Source organism: Lepidochelys kempii, chromosome 22 (assembly GCF_965140265.1).
Source record: "Lepidochelys kempii isolate rLepKem1 chromosome 22, rLepKem1.hap2, whole genome shotgun sequence".
Taxonomy (NCBI): domain Eukaryota; kingdom Metazoa; phylum Chordata; order Testudines; family Cheloniidae; genus Lepidochelys; species Lepidochelys kempii.
In genome coordinates this window covers 18,783,328-18,801,098 of record NC_133277.1, presented here as the reverse complement: position 1 = coordinate 18,801,098, position 17,771 = coordinate 18,783,328, and the positions used below count along the sequence as shown (strand labels likewise).

Sequence of the window (17,771 nt, the reverse complement as noted above, 5' to 3'; positions counted from 1 at the left end):
TGGGTATTAAATCACAGACTGAGCGTGCATTTGTCCAGATGCTATTTCCTGAATCTCTTGCCTTCTGCCCATAAAAGCCCTGGTGCGCAGCAGAGAGCAGCAGGCCCATCATATTTTATTGCTCTGAGATGACATGTTGGAAAAACAAATAGTTTTTAGAAGAACAAACCAAAAATTGTAATCTAATAACAGCTGATCTTCTTGAAACAATGTTCCTGCTAACTGCGCAATTTCTGTGCACGGCGGAATTATGCATCTAAGAGGGACTTCATCTTCCAGGTGGTTATTGCTCCTCTGGGCCCCAGGAACATCGTCTCTGAAGCAGATAAATAGCTTCAGATCCCTAATACAAATTTAATTTATTTCTCCTAAAACTTACATCCAACAGCCATTCCACTCAGGCTAGAAGAAGGAAAGGTAACATTTCCCCTGGAAATCAAACTTTGAACCAGATTAAAAGTGATTATTTCCTCTTGAAGCCGTATGGACAATTTTGTTGGCTTTTATGCTGTTTACGCATTTCCAAGGAAAATTCCATTCAGAAGAGGCGGGGAAGATGGTAGACCCAGTTTCATTCCTGTTCCCAAGCATTTGAGCTACAAGTTGTTGCTCTTTTTAATCCTAGGCAGGAAGATAGAAGGATAATTTAAGTGGTGCTGGAGGGAAGGGGGCATAGATGTGGAGAGAGAAAGAAATAGATAAACATGCACATGGGGCAGTCGATTCACAGCAGACGCATATTGCTGTGGAAGAGACAGATAACATTTCCTCTAGGAACAAAGAGGCTAATGGGTTCCTAAAAGCATTGTGAAGAAAGTGATACTTGGTCCCACATGTGAAATAAATCCCTCTTGGTGGCCATAGTCATAAACTTACCCCAGCTTACTAGAGAGGAACGAATACCAGAAAAATTTTCTGAAAAACATTCAGATCCAAAAGCAAATTTCCGTTTGAGTGGGTCTGAACCCTTTTTCATAGATTTAAGGACAGAAGGGACCATGATCATCTAGTCTGCCCTCCCACATAGCACAGGCCAAAGAATTTCACCCAATAAACTGCTGTGTCTCTTTTAGATCAGTGGTTCTCAACCAGGGATATCCCTGGGCATATGTAGAGGACCTCCAGGGAGTACATCAACTCATCTAGATATTTGCCTAGTTTTACAACAGGCTACATAAAAAGCACCAGCGAAGTCAGTACAAACTAAAATTTCATACAGACAATGACTTGGGGTACACAAGGCAAATCAGACTCCTGCAAGGGGTACAGTAATCTGGAAAGATTGAGAAGACACTGTTTTAGGTTATGTGTTTGCTCGTTTCCTGGCAAGTCGTTCCAATAGTTAATTACCATCGCTGTTGAAAAGTTTTGTTCCCTTTGTATGAACACTTGGGCAGACACACTTAATTAGCAAGAACACTCAGAACAATGGAGGATTCGTTTTGAAAGCTCCTCAACTGCCAACTTCAAAAATGTGCATATGATTCTAATTGTCAATTTCCAGCTCTGTTAGCCATCCAGTGCCGGAACAGAAACACTGTCATGTGACTTGGGTAACTCACACAGTGTAACTACTGTTGGAATACTAAATATTCTCAACTCTCAACGAAATAGTCTCGGTTCACAATGGAATTCTTCATCTTTAGGCATTGGACTTGCCTGGAAATACTTGCTGGCTTTCTATCTTAATTGCTTGCTTTCCTGCACATTTTCCCTTTTTAATTTCCAAAGCTGGCAGGTGTCTGGCACTGGTGCAACCACTGCTGGAATCCTGTGTCCGGTTCTGGTGTCCACTCTTTAAGAAGGATGCTGATAAATTGGAGGGGTTCAGAGGAGAGCCACAAGAATAAATAAAGGATTGGAAAACAAGCCTTTTAGTGATAGACTCATGGAGCTCAATCTATTTCACTTAACAAAGAGACGGTTAAGGGGTGATTTGATCAGTCTATCAGTACTTACATGGAGAACATATATTTGATAGTGGGCTCTTCAGTCTAGCAGAGGAAGGTAGAACACGATCCAGTAGCTGGAAGTTGAAGCTAGACAAATTCAGCCTGGAAATAAAAATGTATATGCCTTACCAGTGAAGTTAATTAACCTTTTGAACAATTGACCAAGCGAGGCAGATGATTCTCCATCACTGACAGTTACTAAATCAAGATTGGATGTTCCAAGAGAGCTGCTCTGGGAATTATTTTGGGGCACGTCTCTGGCCTGTGTGATACAGGAGCTCAGATGAGATGGTCACAATGCTCCCTTCTGGCCTTGGAATCGACAAATCTATGAATGAATCACGAGCCTAAGACTTGGGAGACCCAGGTTCAAGTTCTTACTACGCCACAGACTTCCCTGTGTGACCTTAGACAAGTCCCTTAGTACCTCTGTGCCACAGGTCCCCATCTGTAACTGGGGATACTAGCCCCTAATGATGAATGCTTTAACACCTGTGAAGTCCTCAGATATGGCGCGAATGGGAGCCATATAAGAATTTGAGAGAGCTCCGTAGGGCTCAGTGTGTGCTTAATGGACAGTTCTGGACAAATAAATCCTTGGTTAATGCACAGGGCAAAGCAGGAAGCAGCAGTGCAGTACGCTCAAGCCTGCTGACATGCCCCATTCCGCACCCCCACAGGCGAACTTAGTCAGGCCTTAGCCTCTCAGCTACAACTATCCAGAGACAGGACACATGAATGCCAAGGGAGTATTGTCGATTGGGAACAAGACGGAGACCCAACGACCTCATTTCATATAGGCCTCCCAGGGCCACTTTCAGTCGCTCCGGATACAGGCTGGATTTGAACTGGTGGCCGCAATGCGAAAGGCTTTCTAACCCCTCCTGATCTCCAGAGCCAGCCAGTGCCCAGCCCAAGTGCTGTTCTTGATGCAGTGGAGATTTAAAACAACCCCCCATTTTACAGCTCGGTGTTGAGTTTCCACACCAGAGCAATGGAAATTTTTAATGCAAAATCTGCATGGTCCTTGTTACTAAGTGACGGGGACAGGTAATGTGTTCTCACAGTCACTAGGGCAACTCTTCTGAGCAAGAGACCCAAACCCAGTTCCATGCCTGGGGTGTGCTGCAAAGCCTGAATGACCCTCTCCAGGAACCCATTTTCACAAGGGACTTGAACCAGCTCTGCATTGACTTTCTATAGAATCCGTCTTTTCAATCCTTGTCATGTCACTGTCCCTTTGGGAAGCAGATGGACCCTGCTCTTGGCTCCATTTCCACTGATGGTACCTTTGCTTTAGCATTGTTTGGTCTCTCAGTCTCACCGTTTCTCAGAATGAAAGGGTGTAATTTCCTGGCAGGGAGATAACTACTGGGGAAGCTGGATGCCCTCCCCCACGAATTAAGGGTGCAGTAGCTACCCAACTCCTTACAATCATCTGATTGCTCAATAGCATACAGCTACCACTTCCAGACCCCTGAGCATTCTTACTTCTCCTCGGAGATGGTCGTGCTTCCAGGGGGAAAAACAAACATCCTTCCCTGCCCGTTATTTGGACAGTTAGTCATGCTGCCCAGAATTTCTAGTTGAGATCATCTCCCTTCGTCTCACTCTTTCTCTGCCCCACTTCCCTCTTTACTCTCTCCTGATGTATGTGTGCGTGTAAATCTCCATCCTGCGCTTGCAACCCTGAATCACAGTGATCAGTTACCATGGAGATTACCGTGATGCAGCACTGGTGACTTTATCCAAGCGCATGAGGAGGCAGAAAGGAGAGATGGCTGTACACACCAGTAATCAAAAGGAAGCCCTCCCCTCATTGTCCTTGGCCCAGTGATCTGGAAGTTCACTGGCTCAGTGCAGGGCATGTGAAGTCTGCAGAAGGGTTAATTTGTATGAACTACTGCAAACTCCTAGCCCCGGGGTCCTGACCTCCGGTATGACCAGCCCAAGAGTTTGTTCTGGTGATTTAATGCTTCCATCTTGCTATTATGCTGGAGGGTTCTGGTGGAACAGGAGTGTTCAGCCTGCTTCTCAGTTCAGCTGATCACTTATTTTGTTCCCAACTCGCCCCCAGCTGGTTGGGAAATGGAGGAGGGGGAATCAGAAACAGTTTTGCAAATTTTGTTTGTGTTTTGTTGGAACTTTTTGATTTTATTGAACGGTTCTGAGCCGCGATACTCGCCAGCGCTGCTATCCCATGCACAGGGATCAGGACGGTACCTGCATCGGGAGAGGCTGAACCGCTAGGGAGAAACTTCCCCCAGAGGCAGGGTATTCCATAACTGCCTTGTACCTTCTTCTGAAGCACTTGGTTCAGGGCATGCCGGAGACAGGACATTGAACTACATGGGCCACAGGCAATTCCTATATTCTGCTGTATTTGAAAATCTTTAGCCAATGCCATCCAAGAAGATATAAGTTATACTAATACAGTCTGGGAGAGGCACCATATAAGCTACCACTAATTAGTGGTGTCTTTCCCAAACTCCCCTTTTGTAACCCTTTATTCTTTTATTTGTTTGGATGTGTTTGCCTGGCATCATAGATGATGTTATTCCATCAGAATATTTCTCTGACTGCAGCAAGTTTCATCTTTGACGGGTGATTTTGGGTTTTTTTCAGGCAATTGTTAAACTTGACCTCATTACATTATTACTATGCCAGTGATGCTCAGTTAGTGTACAAGACCTTCATTCATTTAGCAGTTTTAATTCAGTATGTTCCCTTATCCATTACTCTCTGAATAAGCAAGGGCATAGAGAATGAATTAGTTGGGTCTGAATTAAGATTTAATTGATTTTTAAAACTGCCATGTGGCTCTATGCATTTGTCCCTGTTCTTTTGTCTCTTGTAAATTCTGGTCGGGTTCTCACGTGGCACCTATCTACAAATGATCCAGTGTGGCTAGCACCAAGTGCTCAAATGGTGCCACTTACAGGTGGGGTTGTGTGTAAGCAAGATAAAGACAGATGCCAAGAATTAACTCTGACACCTCTGTATAACATTTCTTGTTTTTATTTACAATAGCACCTTGAGGACTCAACCAAGAGCATGACCCTGTTGTGTTAGGTGCTGTACAAACCAAATAAAAGAGCCCCTGTCCTGATGAACTTGCATGCTAACTATGCAGTCATTAGACTTCTCCAGTACATTTCACTAACCAGGGCTTCCCTAACTTAACTTCTCCTACAGATCAGTGTCCCTCCAAGAATTGCAGTTTATTGTTCTCACATTAGTTTTAATGAATCCTTTACTTTTATCTAGCACCTTTCATTCAAAGAGCTCAGTGTTTTTACAGACTGGAATTAAGGACTTGCATCCTCTCCCAACCCTATAAAGTAGGTCATTATAATAATTCCCACTTTACAGGTGGGGAAATGACCTCACAAAACAGGGATGTGGCTCTGGGTCACACAGTGCCAGGAATATAAGTTAGAACTCTTGATTACCAGTTGCCGGTTCAAAGTAATTCATGCTTCCTCTCTCTGCTTGTGTTAGACACAACAAAGTCTGCTAGTTTTTCTTTAAGTGCTGCTTTGCAAAAGAATTAAAGATTTCAAAGCCCAAAAGGTTGGCAATGCAGCGCAGAGGAGATACTGTGGTATTTGGACATTTGAATTGTAAAGTTTTAGTCAACTTTCACACAGGCAGGATGACCACAGATTTCTTCTGTTTTCACCAATGATTGTGCAAATATTAGAGTTTGGGACAGGTTCCGGAGCCAATCCCTGACAACCTGGGATCATTTTGTTGTATTTTGTTAAACTGGTTCACTGTCTGGCTGCCAGAGACAGACAAAGTGGTGCTTTTCCTATCAGAGATCTCATCACACCGCAGCCTTGCCAGACCGTGGTGAGCCACAGTTAGCAGAGTCCAGGCTGTAAAAAACGTCCCAGGGAATGATCATTCAGAGGTATTAAGGGGCACTGACGGAGTTTGCTCCTAGTGTGAAGCTGTATCTAAAAGGGCTAATGTGTTCCTTGGCTCTAAGGATAGTGAATAGGAGCAGAGAGAGGCTTTTACATCTGGCATTGGTGAGACTGATATTGGAATCTTGCATCCAGTTCTGGTGTCCACATTTTTTAAAGTATGTTGAAAAATGGGAAATGGTGCAAGCAGGAGGCACAAAAAATGATTTGATGGCTGGAGAAAATGCCTGACAGCAAGAGACCTTAAGAGCTCTATCTGTTTAGCTGATCAAAAAGAAGGTTGAGAAATGACTTGATTGTAGTGTCTGAGGACCTTTATGGAGAGAGAATACCAGGTCCTAAGGTGCTCTTTAGTCTAGCGGAGAAAGGCAGAACAAGAACCAATGGCTGGAAGCTGAAGCCAGAAAAACTGAAATTAGAAGCAAGGCCCACATTTCTAACAGTGAGGGTGGATAACCACTTGAAAAAACTCCCAAGGGAAGCAGTGGATTCTCCATCTTCCAACGTCATGCCTGGAAAATGCTTTGGCCAAACATAAGTTATTGGGCTCCTTACAGGGGTAGCTGGGGGAAAGGTAAGGCCCTGTGGCATGCAGGCAGCCAGACTAGACGATCTAGTGATCCCTTCTGTCTTCACGCTGCTAGGAAGCTATGAAGAGCACGTGTGGGGCCCCAGGACTGCATTAACTGGGATGTGCTGCAGATCGAGTGGCAAGCGTTTGTGCAGGGCCAAGCATGGATGAGCAGAGAGGGCTGCAGGTCTGAAGTGTATTGGAGTGTTTATATGATGCCTGCTTGCACTATGCCTGGGCCCACCTACTGCTGCTGCTCCAGGACTCTCCTAAGGTCTCGGTTGCCAAATAAAACATTTTGTTTTAGGATTAGAAAACCTAAAAGTAAGTAGAACTGATGGCTCTGAGGCCTGTCTAGCACTCTGCTAAATAGGCAGCCAGAGATGAGGAATCAGCTGCCGCCACAGCTGCCTGTGTGCCTCAGTGACTTATTTCTTGGCTTCTTGTTCTGCTGACCTATTCTCATGGGCACCAGTCTGCTCTATTCTGTACTGGTGTTAGTAACAGATGAAGCTAGCTGGGGAATCAGATGACGGTTACACCCTTCTGCATCTTGCTGCCATCTGCGAGGTGGGACAATGGCCAAAATCGCTTAACAGACAGACCGTGAAATCAGAGAGGAAAAATCTGAGCCACAGCCCTACTTTTCCTGTTTGTTTTGAGAAGTTTTTGCCTCCGTGCCACCATGTGAACATAAGAACGGCCATAATGGGTCAGACCAAAGGTCCGTCTAGCCCTCTGTCCTGTTTTCCGACAGTGGCCAATGCCAGGTGCTTCAGAGGGAATGAACAGAACAGGTAATCATCAAGGGGCACGTTCGGAGGCTCTTTCCTTTCCACTTTCCTTTACTGGAATCGAAAACAGAAAAATACCAAAGGCCAGGGCTGAAAACCTGCTCGCACTGAAGCTAACTGCAACACTCCCATTGATTGGAATGGAGCCATGAGTGTCACTGAAATCCTCAACGGGGGTAAATTGGCATGGCTCCTTCGGCTTCGGTGGAACTATGCGGGTTTACACCTGCGTTAGTGGAGCTATTCGGATTTACACCAGCAAAGGGTCTGGCTCAAAATGCAGAGGAAAAAGAATCCCACAAGCAAATTATTGGACAGACAAATGGTAATCAGTAAAGATCTTTGCAGCGGTAATACGTGTTGAGAGCATGCATTTTATTGCTGTCCGCTGAAATGATGCAAGAGGCTTCCCGTCTGCAGACGGGGCCTGTAATGGACTCTCCTGGGAATAAATACAAGGTGTGATCTGCCGCTGAGCTGGGAAAAAGTTAGGGGTTCTCATTTTTTTTATTCTATTGTTTCTAATATAAAATAAAACATTGAAATGGAGAAAAATTCCAGTGAAATTCCAGCAGAGAGCCCTATGGCTTAAGCTTTCATGAGCAAATACCCACTTCTTCAGATGCATGCATCCGACAACGTAGGTCTTCACCCATGAAAGCTCATGCTCCAATACGTCTGTTAGTCTATAAGGTGCCGCAGGACTCTTTGCCGCTTTTACAGATCCCGACTAACACGGCAACCCCTCCAATCCAGTGAAATTCCAGTTTGCCTGCCAATCTGCCAAGGCTTTCAGTAATGGTGAGTTATAGGACTATTTACATTAAGTCTCCTCCTCCTCTCCAGAGACCCAGCAAATCTAAATGTCACCCTGAGATAATGGTTACGCCAGGATATTTTATTGCACAGAAGAGACAATAACACAAAAGCATAGGACTAGTTACAGAAGCCCTAATCTGGTCCCATCCCCTGTTTACAGGGTCCGGGAGGAGACACAGTGTAACTGATTAAGGTGTCATGTCATCCCTAACAATAAAAAAGACTGGATGTTTTCTGGTCATGCATGTGGACCCATTATTTCTCAACTCTTCTAAGAACTTGTCTTGATATGCCAATGTCAATTTATCTCCCCTCCCCACTTTTTTTTAACTGGAAACTGCCAAATGAATGTGTATCCGAATATGGGACATTTTTCCAAACAACTGATTTCCATCAAAGATCTATGTGAGTACTGAAGGCAGTACAGTTAGGTAGTATTGCAAAACCCTGCCAAGATTTTCTTTTAATGAGGAAAGAGCTCTCTGGAGCAGCACTTCGGGACAGGGGTGTGTGTGTGTGTGTGTGTTTTCAAAGGGAGTGTGTACCCATGCTGTCTTTCGAATGTCTGTGTTCAAAAAGGAAGAGCGTATTCATGCTGTCTTTTGTTTGGCCATAACACTGCCATTTTTATTGTTCTTCTGTCCAAAAAGGCAAAAGTTGGCCTTAGGATGCAAACAGAAGAGCCCTTACTCCTTCCACCTCGCCAGTGAAACTTAAATGTCTAGTGCCAGATTCTGCCTTTCCTTACAACCCATGCATCCCAGAGGGGTCCAATGGGACAAATTCTTCTTAGTTACCCTGGAGTAAATCTGAAGTTACCCCACTGACCTCAGTGGATTTAGTCTAGATTTACACTAATGCCACTGAACACAACTTGTCCCAGTGGCTTGACATGGGGTGTAAGCCAGAAGAGAATACAGCCCCTGGTTTTTAATGGGCCCATTGGTATCTAACCCTCACCTAGGCTCTTAGAAAAATCACATGAATCATAGCAAGCGTTGATAAAAATCTTTGACTTTTATCTCAGATTTTATCAACACCAGACAGCTCCGTGATTTCTTTTCTCTCCCCTTGGGGGCTTCAGAGTGTCAGGGGCCCAAGTCCAACCCCACCTCTTCCCATTTGCCTCATCCTTTCTCTGCATTACTGGTGCACAAACCCAGAGCGCTGCCTTAACATTGACCAGCCAGCCTGCAAACCTAGCCACCAAATTCTGTGCATGAGACCTTGTAGGCCAGCTGGCATGGAGCTGGGGCCAGGATCCCAGAGAGCAGCCTTTTCCCCACTGGCTGTCCAGCACTGGAAGGTCACAAACCCTAGGACTTTGGAATAAAATAATCAGAATAACACCTTGTTGTGGTTGTGTTTGACCCCTCCCTGTCAGTTAGAAGCTGGTCAGGAACAGACCTTCCCCCTACAGTGTACTACCAGAAACACAGCTACCCACTGGATCACACAGCTTGACTCCTCTCCCCGCGTGGTGCATGCAGCAAAGCAGAACTGGACCAGACTCCTAGTGTAAGAGGGGTGTAAATTTGGCCTACCTCTGTCCACTGTGGCACTATGGTAATTTACACCTGCAGAGGATCTGCCTCCTTGGTTCTTGTGGTGCCCTTGGGAGTTATGCAGGTTTTGGTCCATCGTTGGCTCAAAGGCCAGGGGCTGATTTTTCCAGGGGCTGAGCCCCTACAACACCAGATTAAGCTAATGAGAGCTCTGGGTGCTGCACACTTCTGAAAATGCACTCTGGCTCTTGCTGATTTCAGGGGGAAGAATTTGAGGCATTCCAATGCTGTCTAGCCAGGTGCCCCCCAAGAGAAAGCCTTTCCCTGAGCCCCTCTTCACTGTTTTATTCCGTAACGTTAGTGAGATGAACTGACACCTCCCTAATCCCTCTTTCGCTCTGGACCCTGTATTGTCCTCGGACAGTGGCTAGGCAAGAAAAGCCTTTATAGGACATTTACCAAGTTCTTTTCCAAAGTATTTTCCTGACCTCTGAGGAGCTCCTCAGAACATTTCCCAGCTGACTGCTTTTCCCAGTACCTCCAAACCAGAGATCTGATTGGGGGCAGTTTTCCTGAGGGACTGAACCACATCTGCTGAAAAGGGCTCTTTCAGAGCGGTTTATAAACATTCCCTTTTTACTGAAGCATCCTGAGGGCTAATGCTGCTTTTAGCAGAGGCTCTCAGAGCACTTTATACACAGTAAATTAAGCCTCACTGTGCTTGTGTCATTTGTGAAATAGATACTGTTCTATCCTTTTTGCTGCTGGACAAACTGAGGGTAAGAGGTTAAAGCAGCTTGCTCAGAGTCAGACAGCAAGTGGGTGGAGCTGGGTATACAAGTCAGGAGATCTGACTCCCAGTCCCCATTCTCCTCCTACACTGATCAGACAATTATTGACTATTTATTATTGGATTTCCTTAGCAGCTAGGAGCCCCAGCCATGGACCAGAACCCCAGGGTGCTAGGTGTTGGACAAACCAAGAACAAAAAGTCTCTGTCCCAAGGAGTTTACAATCTAGCTGTAAGACGAGAAGTCAGATGGTTACAGAAAGACGGCAGAGTACAAGGAAACAATGACACGATATTGATCACCATGCCTGACAGTGGTCTTGGCACACCAGGAGCCTTGCGGTTGTCAAATTTTCGGTAGGCACCACAGCAAAGGAGGGATTTTAAGGAGGCTTATTCAGTAGTGTTGCGGGTGTTTCTGGGCACCCCTGCCAGGTGGGAGGGGCAGCCTGGGAGAAAGCACAAAGGTGATTGTTTGGAAATGTAACAAGCGGGTGCTGGAGCTGCCATCAGGGAGGCTTGGCAGAGGATGTGGCTTTGTGGCCATTCCTACACAACGCAGCGTTTAACAGAAAGGGCCGTTCTTCTGTGCAGCCCTGGTGTCATGTTCTTGGTATCATAAATAACATCCCAAAGGGTTGTCTCATGAGCCTCTGCCTGCCACCTTCAGTCTGTCTGAAAGTGGTACTGTGCGTGGATCCCACAGGTACTATCCAGCAGTTGTGTTCATTAGCAGAGCTAACCTCGGACTGGTGCTGAAGCAGAATGTCTGACCCTCAGCCTTCACCAGCCTGGTCTGGATTTCCTCCATTTCACCTGGGAAATGTAGTCATGAAACCACTTTCCCTTAGTGCCAATTATAGCATAAACTCTTCAGGGAAGGGACGGTCATTTACTCTATGTTTATCCTGCATCTAGTGCAGCGGCACTCAGAGATGGTGGGCCTGGGGCTTCACAGATGTTCAGAGGAGTGTAATTTGGCTCTAAAGAAGCCATTGTGCTTTTTGTATGAGAAGGGGAGGGGATGGGTGTCCTTGACCAAAACTCCCCCTCCTCTTATGCTCCTTGTTTGCCAGCCCCTGTTAGCCCCCGAGGTGGCTGCAGGTCAGTGGTGCTTTCGGTTGGAAAGGACTGTGGACTCCTGTGGAAGGAAGGATGCTACAGAGCTGCAACATGAGCTCTCTAGTGCTGAATGCAGGTCCCATGGATGTGAACTTCGTAACTGGCCTGGCTCTTGGTGAGCAGGAAGCCTGTGCTGCTCTCCCACGCCCGCACAGCTGGGTGAATATTAGTTGATTTGCAATGGTCTCGCCTTAGTTTTTTAATTCACTGACTTCACCGAGTTTCATGTGCACTGTGCCTGGGTGGTGCGTGTCCCATTCCTTACGGAGGTCAGTGGAGTTACCTGGGCACACCACGGGCTGCACTGATCGCTGTTCTTACACTTCCTTTCACACACCCAGAGGATTACACAGACAGCCCAGGGCCCGCCTAGGAACCCAGGAGAGGCTGCAGGGCTGCAACAGGGCTGAAGGCCGTTGTTTTCCATTCCGGTCCCTGTGAAATGATCCTTCTCTTTTCCGGAGGAGGGGCTCGACTGCTTTGCTCTCCAGAGTATCCCCCCCCCGCCCCAGTCTCCCAGCGCCGGAGCAGCCTTGCGTGAGGCGCACAGAAGCGGCCCGGGCAGCGGCCCGTTCCCTCCGTTCACGGTCTGGTTTCTGCTACATTGGTTTTAAAGAGGGGAACGAAGGAGGGGCTGCAGGGTGTGTAAGAAGCCATCCACTCTGCCAAAATCACACTCTGGAGCTTCCCCATAACTGTAGGGTCTGTGGTTAGCTCCCTCCTTTGGCTCCGGTCACTTTTTTCCGAGTTGGGGCGGGGGGGGGGGAATCAATGTTTCCTTCTTTTCTTGTTTCCTCCTTTCTCCCTCGCTCACACTCCCCCCCCCCCCAGCGCCAAGCAACAGATTATTGCAAATTCCTCCCACCCCTCCTTGCGAATGCCCCTTTGATCCGCCTTCCCCTTCCAGCCCTCCCTCGCTCGCAGACTGACAGACGCGCCCGTGCCCGGGGTACCCAGCCAGAGGGGGCCGGGGGCTGCGTGTTTGCAGCCAGCGAGGAGCCATTCGGCAGCTGACGCCGAGGCAGCCGGGCTCCCCATGTGAGCCGCTCGCCCAGCCCGGCTCTCTCCCGCCCCGCGCACACGCAGGGCGCCGGCCCGGGGGCTTCTGCTCACGGGAGAGGCGGCAGCAGCGGAGCCCCCCACGGTCCCGCCCCGGATTCGGTCGGGGACTGGAGGTAAAGGGCGGGGAGCCCGGGGAAGTTTCCCCGCGGGTTCTGGGTGGCCCCGGTTCGCTGCTGTTCTCCGGCCCGGTGCTTCGGGAGCCGGCCGGCGGCGGGGCAGGCAGTGGGGCTGGGCGGCGGGGGTTTGCCTGGAGAAGGCGCCGCACGCCCAGACCTCGGGGCGGGGGCCGCGCAGGGAGCTGGGGGCGCCGGGCTCTGCGCCCCCGTTCATGGGCTGAGCCCTAAAGCCAGCTGGGGGGGTCCGAGCCGCCACCCCCAGGGCGCCGCGTTCGGGGGGCTGGTGGGGGGAGGAGGGTTCCTGGGGATTCTAAGTGGGGAGCCCCCCGGGTTCCGGAGCCCCCCCCCGGGTTCCAGAGCCCACTGGGCGGGGGTGGGGAGCCCCCCCCCGGGTTCCAGAGCCCACTGGGCGGGGGTGGGGAGCCCCCCCCCGGGTTCCAGAGCCCACTGGGCGGGGGTGGGGAGCCCCCCCCCCGGTTCCAGACCCGGTTCCAGAGCCCGCTGGGCGGGGGTGGGGAGCCCCCCCCGGTTCCAGACCCGCTTCCAGAGCCCGCTGGGCGGGGTCAGTCCAAACCCATCTCCCCTTGCTGGTATTTTAGTTTACATGTAAGCAAGCCCCACGCCCCCATCGGGGTCTCCCCCGCCCACCATGGTCTGTCTGTCCCGGGGGGCAGCCCCCCATGGCGGATTGTCAAGCAAACTCTGGAGCCGCGGCTGTTTACAAGTGGCGGGGAGGCGGCTGGCTGCCGCGGTCCGGCTGCCGGCGACGTGACCTGGGAGTTAACTAGGAGCAGCCAGGGCCCTGCTGGCCATGTGTCCTGCCCCAACACCCCGGCCCCCACTCCCCCGCAGCCCCCCCCCCATTTACAGCTCCTGCCCCCAGTGGGCAGAGCTCCAGTTCCCCCTTTGGGAGTCATGGGGGGCATGCATTGTGCCCCCTACCCCTGGTTGGGAGTTGGGGGGCATGCCTGGGAGGCGTGCATCCCTCCCGCTGCCCCCCTTGTCTGCAGGGCAATGCTTTGTCAGCAGCTTGGCCTGGGCTGGCACAGGAGGGCGCCGGGTGCTTGGAGCAGGCAGCCTGCCGGAGCCCCATTGTTCACGGTGCGTCCCCCTGGCTGCCGCCCACCCAGCTACTTGTTGGCGCTGCGTGTGCACATGTCTCTGTCTCTTCTTTTCATTGTGAGTCCTTCCATTCCAGGCACGTGACCTGCCTTGTCGTTTCCATGCCAACTCCCTGGTACCATGATTCCCCCTCTCTCACATGGTTGCCTGGATACCACTTATCCCTGCCTGGTATGGAAGGATGCTCTTGTCTTGCCTGCTCCCCTTCTCCCCTCTTTCACAGGCAGCCACACAAGCGTGTGGACACCCGTACAATCCAAGGGCAGAGATACCTTAAAGATATCAGTGCTAGGTGGATAGTCTCACAGGCATCCTCTAGTGCACACGTACAGTGTGATCCGCTTCCACGCACTCATACGAGCATGCACACACAGTCACTCTCACAAACACAGGCACCGTCTTGCACAGTCTCTCACACACACACACACACATCTTGCATACTCATTCAGACATATGCACAGACAGCCTCCCAGACAGCCTCCCACGTGCACACAACTCTTCTCACAGTCACAGACATCACTTACACACCCTCACGTCCACTCACACGCACCTTCCCATACGCACAGCCACATCTGGAAAGCAGTCCTTTTAATCTGATTTAAAAAAAAAAAATCCTCCTTGTCTAATTGGGTGTTGTAATGCCCATGGATTTGGAGAAGAGCAAAGGAGCATCTAGTTGTGTATATCAAAATGTTTTGAAATACATTTTCTTATGTTATTAAATATTTTCATGAAGCTGCAGTAATATAAACAAATCAAACACTTTATCCCACAGAGGAAAAGGGAGGCCCTATCTATCTCTAGCTACATCTTTAATTAAAGAGTCCTGAAAATTGTATCTCTGAATCCATCCAATAGAGTTCAGATCCGGAAGGAGTGATTTGCAGGAGGGGCAGTGACAGGTGGCATATCTGGATCTGTATAAGCTTTACAACATGAAAGAGCAGCCTCTGAAGAAATGTTTTCAAAGCTGCATAAGGATTATGACTTATGTTAGCTTCCCTTGCACCATTTCAACGTTGTTTGGAGGTGTCATTGTAACCCCTGTTCTCAACACGACATGAAATTTCTACTCCTGTAGGTTGTTTTCACTAGCACCTAACTCTGTGTTGAAAACAAAAAGAAAACCTTATTAAACAGAGGGAAACTCCCGAGAATTAAATTCCTTTTCCCATATGGAAAATGTTTCTGCAGAAATACTGTGTGGCTTTGAGTCGAGCAGCAGGGGAACAGCAGCTGAGGAATGACAGATAACATTTTAGATTCAGAGCTGTTCTAGACGCTGCAAACCAAGGACAGTAGTTGCTAATTCCAGGCTGAGGGGAAATGTATAAAACAACATTCGTGTTACAATGTCCTCTGTAGACTCGCTGAGGAATCTGACTGATGTGGGGTGAGTTGGTTGCCATCTTGTTGCTATGAGATTTTTGTTTTACTTTTACGTTTTATTTACATGTGATTGCTTGACACATGCCGGCCTGGATAAAATATCGCACATAGATGTGAATTTGTCAGTAGTTTAAACTTCTGTAGTGGGGACAACTTTCATGGGGGATAAGTCCATCAATGACTATTAGCCAGGATGGGCAGGGATGCAAAACCATGCTCTGAAGTGTCCCTAGGCTCTGTTTTCCAAAAGCTGGGAATGGGCGACAGGCGACGGATAACTTGATGATTACCTGTTCTGTTCATTCCCTCTGAAGCACCTGGCATTGGCTGCTGGGTTACATGGGCCATTGGTCTGACCCAGTATGGCTGTTCTTATGTTCTTAAATATGTCAAACTAGAAACTTAAATCTGTTCCTCTCACATGTTTGCCCTCAAGGTGTTTCTTTCCATAACTGCAAATTATCCAAGGACTGTCCTGGCACTTGCTCAGGCTGGGGTGCGAAGTGCTACTCCCGAGGGCATTCTGTGCCAAAAAATAAAAATTCTGTGCACAGTATTTTAAAATTCTGTAAAATTCTGCAAATTGTATTTGTCAAATAAATGTGGAGGATCCACCATGGCATTGGGGACCACAGGCCACTGGATGAACAGAGATGGGAGATCACTGTGCAGCTCCCACCAGGACACGGACTCAGCAGTGAGGCTGCACCCATCTCTGACACAGCGCAAGGACCCGACCTGCCCCAGAAACATTCCAGGGCCCTGCTGCTCCATGCCAGGTGCAAGGCAAGATCCAAGTCCGGAGGGTGTTAATGTGGGGGGATCCAGGTGTTAGTTGAGAGGGTTCTGTGTGGCGCAATCTGGGTGCAGGCGGCTCAGTGAGGGGTCTGGGTGTGGGGGGAGATCTGGATGCACAGGGGCTTGTTTGGGGGTTCTGGGTGCAACAGTAATGGGACTGTGCAGCGGGTTCACATGAAGGTGGTTGGGAATCAGTGGGTGGGAGGGTCTGGGTGTGGGGGGGTTAGAGCTTGGCTGGGTGTGGAGGACTCAGTGGGGGGGTCCAGATGCTGGGGGAGTGGGGTGGGGATCCATGTGCAGCTGGTTGGGGCTCGGTGGGGTGGGAGTCTGGGTGTGGGTGGCTTGTTGGAGTGGTCCAGGTGCAGGGGGAGTGGGGCTCATCGGTGGGGGTGGGGGGTGTTGCTGAGTGTGGAGGGTGAGGCTCGGTGGGAGGGTCTGAGTATGTGTGGGTCTGGATGCATGGGGGTTGGGTGCATGGGGAGCAGTTCCCTGTATAGGGATTCCTCCCCCTTCAGCTGAGGAGCGATGGGTGCAGGAAGCGGGGGTGGGCGTTGTTTGCAGGGCCTCCTGCAGCTGGAGGAGAAATCTTGGGGTGAGTCCGACCTGGCCCCCGATGCCGTGCAGGGCAGGAGGAAGTTCCGTCCTGCCCAGCCGGGACTAGCAGCTGAGCCCAGCGCAAGGGTAGGAGCCACCAGCCGGGTCTTTCCCAGTCTCGCCCCCTGCTCTACAGTGATTTACCTCTCTGCGGGCTGCCCTGGGCACCTGAAACATTCCGCTGGGGAGGGTCATTCTTGTGGCTTCCCTTTGCTTCCCTGCCAGGAAGTCATTTTTCTGCGGGGAAGCAAATAAATCTGCAGGGGACATAAATTCTGTGCATGCGTAGTGGTGCAGAATTCCCCCAGGAGTAAAGTTCAAAGCATGATTATAATCAGAACCAGCCAGAAGAACTCAGGAATGAGGAGATGTGTGTATCTGTCTCTATGCTGGCTGTGCTGCCATTAATGCTAAGGAGATGGAGTGGGGAACTGTCTCTCTCCTCTGTCTGGTTTTGTTTATGTACATGCAGTTAAAAGCAGCCATTCCTTTTTAGAATGAGAGCAAATCACTTTGGAGGGGGTGGCAAGAGTGTGGATTCTTTGACAGGTTGTTAACTAAGAAAGTATTCCAATATTGTCAATATCAGCAAGGGGGTAGAACTAGCATACCTTAGGCCTTTACTTCACTGCTTCCCAGGACATAGATATCACAAACCAGACTGTATCAGGTAACGTTTATTAGTATTATTTATTTATCCATTATTGCATGACACCAGCAGTTCGTGGTCCAGAGATCTCACCATCCAGGATTTAGCCAATATGCAACCGTTGAGTAAACAGACAATAGCAGGAAAAGGTAGAGGCAGTAGAGGTGTATTTGCATAAGATAGTCATTACAGTGGTCTCAGTAGGTGTTGAACAAATGAATAGAGGGAACGTTTATGAAAAAAACCTAAACAGAATCTCCATTCCCAGCAGCAAACTGTACAATGTATTGGTTTGGCTTCGTCGAGAGGCAAGTTTTATTTGTCCCGCTCACCTCCCTCGCAGCGGACGCTGTTAGTTCCCAGCCTGGCTTGCTCCACGCAGCCTGCCGTTAGCGCAGCGATAATCCCATTTGAGATACTCCTCAGAGAAAGGACTAGCTTGGCTGTTTTCGATCTGCCAGGTTCTATGTTATGAGATGCACGTCATGTTGACGAGCTGAGGACTGAGGGCCAAGACAAATACCTCCAAACTGATTTGGCAACCATTCCTTGATGT

General features: G+C 49.1%; 1 protein-coding gene across 1 annotated transcript in view; it reads left to right on the top strand.

The window, feature by feature from the left end:
• The first annotated feature begins 12,402 nt into the window (after positions 1 to 12,402).
• Positions 12,403 to 17,771, top strand: part of FXYD6 (FXYD domain containing ion transport regulator 6) — a 52,290-nt gene continuing 46,921 nt past the window's right edge. The window contains exon 1 of the mRNA XM_073320611.1: positions 12,403 to 12,660. The gene's annotated coding sequence lies outside the window, so the exon portion shown is untranslated. The remainder of the gene's footprint in view (positions 12,661 to 17,771) is intronic.